General features: G+C 39.2%; 1 non-coding gene across 1 annotated transcript; it reads left to right on the top strand.

Moving 5' to 3' along the window:
* The first annotated feature begins 4,582 nt into the window (after positions 1 to 4,582).
* On the top strand, positions 4,583 to 4,716 carry LOC123610056. The gene has a single exon (XR_006718082.1). It is a non-coding gene; the product is annotated as a small nucleolar RNA SNORA70 (small nucleolar RNA).
* Positions 4,717 to 5,587: the final 871 nt, after the last annotated feature.

Raw genomic sequence — 5,587 nt, forward strand, 5'->3', positions numbered from 1 at the left:
CCTCATTTCCTTTTAGTGAAAATTGACTTTTGAGGCCTAGATACTGAGAGAGCTAACAGAATGTTAAGAGCACTCCTGATATTAGATTGCTAGAGATAACTCTTTGGGTAGAAAGCCAATAAAACAGGCCCACCAAGAAGGAAGAAAGCTTCAAAGTTCTATTTAAAGGAGATCCAGTGAGAATCACTTTGAAAATAGGAAGTGGGGCCAAATGATTCAGTGAAGCACATCAAATACCCATTGTGCTTCCAAAATCAAGATCCGGCTGAAAGAACTGAGGAGAATTATGGGGGAGTCTCTTTGTGAGCAGGTGGGTGGTGCCACAATGTGATAGGTTAAGGGGAGAATGTGTTAGAAGGACTGACTCATTCTACTCCCTGCTGCAGCTATTCTGAGTTTAAAGATAAGGTTTAAGCATTGAACTCAATTTGCTGTTAAGGTGACTTGTTGAGAGCTGAAGATAATCACAACTGGATCTCAAGTCTCTGCTAAATAGGCTCTTAAGTGACATTATCCACAGTGTTGTGGACACTCATGGAGACCAAAATGTTTCCATTGTAGTTCCAATACCTGCGAAAGATCGGGTGTTGTTTCAGGTGGCTTTATGGAGTGTCATTCTAGCAAATTCACCATTGGTCCAATTGCTGGATCTGTGGCACTGAAGGCTAGTTTATCATAAGGAGAAATTGCACTGGAATTTATTCATGCTATCCAATTGTACAGGGTGCTGATTTATAAACCAGAATTCAGTTATTAATTTTAAAACCTCAAATCCTTCATGGAATGATTCAAAATACAAACAATGGGAGGCTGGGTGAAAATATGGAGAGAACAGATGGTCTAGATTCAGAAACAGACAAAGCTGTTTCTGAGAACCCAGTTTAGCTAGATGACCTTGAGCAGCATCTTAACAGCTCTGAGTCGCAGTTTCTTTTGGGAAATGGAGATGATGTTATGGAATAAGGCTAGTTTGACTCTAGAATCCTCAGCTCAAAGGCAAGGGACATGGTGGGGAGAATCGTAGCCTGCTAAAGCTGGCCCCAGCAATTACAGATGTATGTTCCAATACTCAGGGTCCCAAGAGAAGCAGCTGTCAGGTATGAGTTAAGGTAGGTGTGTTATCAGGAGTCTTAATTTGGCGGTTGGACTGTAGCAGTATGAGTAGATCCTTTCCATTTTAGAAAACCCTGAACTGCAGTGTTCTTCACCCCAAAGTACAGAATTGTCAAGACATTAAATCAGGTCTTTGATCACATGGCACTGATTTCAGTGTCTGGTCCAAGTGATAGAAGAAGAATGGCAAAATAAGGCAGGTAACCAGGACAGTTCTAGATGGAATTCTGCGCAGTGAACCATCTATCATCATCATCACCACCATCATCATCATTGGAGGAGAGTCCCTGGTGCATCCAATCTAAGCCCTAACATTTGATCCAATTCCTTCTGTGTGATGAAAGCAAGGTTGTTATCTTTCCCGCCAATTGTACAGCTAACTTTGGTCAACTGTCAAAGATCAAATCAGGGAGGCAAGGCAGAGTTTCTTAGCATCAGCATAAAAGACATTGGATAGTAATGAGGCTCGAGGGGAGTTTTGGAAAGTGCCCCAACTTCATAAGGAGCATCTCTTCCTAGTGCCAGTAAGGTATCAGTTGGGACCACTTGTATGTTGGATCTAAATAGCATTGGTACTGCACCCTCTCCCAATTTCTCAACCTATAGAAGTCACACGCCAAGATTTCTCAGAATATTTTTGTATTTTCAAGGAGATATTTTTTCTTTTTTCCTTCCATCCCTTTTCTTTCTTTCCTTCTTTTTCTTTTATTTTTCGATACCTCTGTTACATACCACAATGGCCAAGATATGAAATCCAGTCCATTCTTCAAGTTTAAAATACACCTACCCACCCCCCAACACACTCTCAAATAAAGTGATCATGACCCTGGTAGACTTCACTAGTGATTTTTGGAAATGAGCAAGAGGATAGGTTCACATAATAGCATGAGAAAAAATAAGTATAATGGATAATTATCTCATCTGGAGATTTCATTACTCTTCCTCCTCCTTTCTCATTCCTCTTTATTTATCTTTTCCATTTCTTTTTGGGTGCAAACTGCCAAAATTACTCTTTTCTCAAACAAAAGAGCTTTCTTCCTCATCAGTTACAACATCTTTTATTGATGTTTATCCCCTCTGCTAAGTTCTTGTCTTTCTAAAGGGAACATAAGGCAGCTTTTGAGGAGCATGATCTCACTACGAAAAGTTCTTATTTGACCAAGAAAGACAGTAAAATAAATTTGATCTTAAGTACTGGTGACCAGGATACTCTGGTGCTCAAATGATTCAGAAATTTTCTTGAATGATGCCAAGAAACACTTAGCAGGTTTTTAAAAAAGCCATTTCCCTTCTTTTTAACATTTTAAGCAAATGGCTTTATGAGTGTAATGTTACCTAATGATAATAAAGTTTAAAATTGTCAACTTTTAAGCTGATCTTGTGTGGCTCAGCCAGTTGAGCCACTTGGTTTCAGCTCAGGTCATGATCTCATGGTTCATGAGTTCCAGCCCTGCATCAGGCTCCGTGCTGACAGCATGGAGCCTGCTTGGGATTCTCTCTCTCCCTCTCTTTCTGCCCCTCCCCTGCTCTCTCTCTCTCTCTCAAAATAAATAAATAAACTTTAAACATTTTTAAAAAAATAATCAAATCTAGCTTTCCTTGTGTTTATTGCATTTTCAATGGAGGTCGGAACATACAGCGTTTACAAAACACTGTGTTCTCATCAGCAATACTTTTTGATGAAATATCTATTAGAATATGATTTTTTCTGCAAAGAATTCCACAGGAGACCAGAATCTATTTTATTTTCTTTTTGTTAGGTTCAGTTTCTGAAAGATACTTTTTAACCCTCTCCCTTGATTCCGAGAGTGGCACTTATATAAAATCAGTGATTCCCTGTACTCTGGGCATTGCTTCTGAGAAGTACTATGATGGTAACTTTTGTCAGTTGTTGCTGCCAGTATAAATGGAGGCACAATCGACAGGGATCCAAAAATATTGCTTCTGATTTTGTTGTGCAGAAAAATGTGATTAGTGTAACCAGAATTTTTGCTGATTCTGCCAAAAATAATCTGTCTCTGTGCAACAGGAAATTTCACTTTTTTAATACTAAGAAATTTATTTTAAAACATTTTTCATATCATTGGTATTTCTAAAGAAAGCAAAACAAGTCAACTTCATGAAGAAAGATGTAATTCTCAATTTTTAGGAGGATATTTTGAAGCATTGTAATTTTTTTTTCTATTTCTCTTTATAGTTCCATCAATTTCTGACTTATTTATTTTTTTTATTTAAATTTTAGTTAGTTAACATGTAGTGCAATATTGGTTTCAGGAGTAGAATTCAGTGAGGAAAATTCACTTTTGGGATACTTCATCATGATGGTAGCCAGCAGTATATTTTAGAATAAAAGTTACCTTATACAACCACATTAACAGCAAAACATTCCAGGTATTGAAAACTAGGAGGGGAGGAGATGAAAAGATAAGGAATAAGTAAAATAGTAGGGTAAAATAAAAGAAAAGGATACGATATTGTACCCCAATGTTTAAGTATAAAACTGACTGACTTTTTATAGAAGTTTCCTCTAATACTTAGTTACAAATCTTTTTGGTGATTTAAAATACGGCACATCTTTGCACGTATCTTCCATTGGTATTGCCTGGAATTGGGGCACTTGGCTGGAGAAAGTTGATGCAACATCACAAAAGAAAAGATAATATAAAACTAAAAATTGCTCATGCATGTTCCAATAATTTCCTGTCAATGAACCAAGGCAAAAGCAAACCTTTCTTGGCATCACTGTAGTTTGAATGGCACATTCAGTCACTGGCCAAAAACTTTGCGTGTCAGTTTTCTTTTCCTAAGATTCCAGCACATTAACTAGAAGAAACGATGAACTGTTTGGTGGTCCATAATTCCATTGGTGGATTAACATGCTTAATCATGCATACTTTTTCCACTTCAATTCCGAAAACATTAAAGAAACATCAAGAGTAATAAAATAGCTTCAAAACACACAGCATAATTTAAACAATAATTCCCATATATAAAATAGATCCCTGCCATTTGTATCAGTGATGGGGCTGCAGCTGTGCTGCCTTATAAATCATCCTCCAAGACAGAAATGAACAAAGCAGGACCAGACCATGGACTGAGGTGAGATGGGGGAAGCCTAAGACAGTAAGGCTGCTTGCTTCTTTCTTTCCTCTTGGGAAGGGAACAGGAGACCAGATCAATGAGTATGTGATAACCTGGAAGCCCTGCCCAGGTGTCACAGCTCTATGAGATAAGTGTTGTCCACAGCCCTTTGGGGGAAGAGGTCTTCTCGGGTCAAGTGGAGGTTGCCAGGTTCTTAGTTGGAAGGATGGTGCAAGCTGATACCAAGAACTGTGGGAATATATCTGGTAGAGATGGGGAGGAAGAAGAAAGACTGAAGGCCTCAGCTCCCCAAGCCAGCCAGCTGAACCCTCAGGGATAGCCACTAACCCTGTAGAGAGCTAGAGAGCCACAGAAAATCAAGGGTCTTCTGCAGCCAATTAAGTCGACTGTAATCTTTCCCCATGGGAGCCTGGTGTGCAATGGCTGCAAACAATAGCCTCCTTAGTAGTGTATGCAGCCTGTTGAATGTATGGGTTGCCCTAAGGAACCTTGGAGATGGCCCTTTCCAATGGACATTGATGTTTGACCTCATGCTATCTCCAATCTAGGCTCCAGACAGGTATGCAGGGTGCCTTTGGAAAGCCATAGGGCACAGTGATCAGGGTCCACATTGGCCAAGCATCATGACCATCTGTACCAACTTGCAGAACAAGGAGCATGTGACTCAGGCTCTACGTAGGGCCAGTTCCCTGGCTGCTAGAAGATCCATATTTCCAAGAAGTGGGGCTTTACTAAGTTTAATGTAGACGAATTTGAAGACATGGTGGCTGAAAAGTGGCTTATCCCAGATGGCTGTGGGATCAAATACATCCCTAATGATGGCCCCTTGGACAAATGGCAGGTTCTGCACTCATGAAAACCTCGGCACTGCCCTTCCCTATTCATGCCCACCAATAAACCTTACTTCCTGTCTAAAAGAAAGAAAGAAAGAAAGAAAGAAAGAAAGAAAGAAGAAAAGCAAGGGTCTTAGTAGAAGGACCATTGAGGCTCATTCTTATATGAAGTGGGTAGTTGGAGAGATCTAGCCTGATGCCCACAGAATAAACTTTCTTTCTGAATTTCCAAGAGTATTTCCAGAGACATATTGCTCATTTACAGGACCTCCTGATATACCAAAGGCCTGCATTCCAGTGGCCCAGAGACTGAGTGGCAGATATTATTAGTATAGGTATCTAGGTCCAGATTGTAGCTACCTGAGAACTACAGTTTTGATATGGCTTAGAGAATGATTTGAATATATTACAAATTAAGTTATATACCTTTCCATAAAAATTAAATGTTAAAAAAGTGAAATATTAAAATTAGCCTGTTACAATATTATCTTTATATGGGCTTTTTGTTCTTATTCCTTTTGATCCTAAAGAAGAGTAAA

This window comes from Leopardus geoffroyi, chromosome B2 (assembly GCF_018350155.1).
Source record: "Leopardus geoffroyi isolate Oge1 chromosome B2, O.geoffroyi_Oge1_pat1.0, whole genome shotgun sequence".
NCBI classification, from domain to species: domain Eukaryota; kingdom Metazoa; phylum Chordata; class Mammalia; order Carnivora; family Felidae; genus Leopardus; species Leopardus geoffroyi.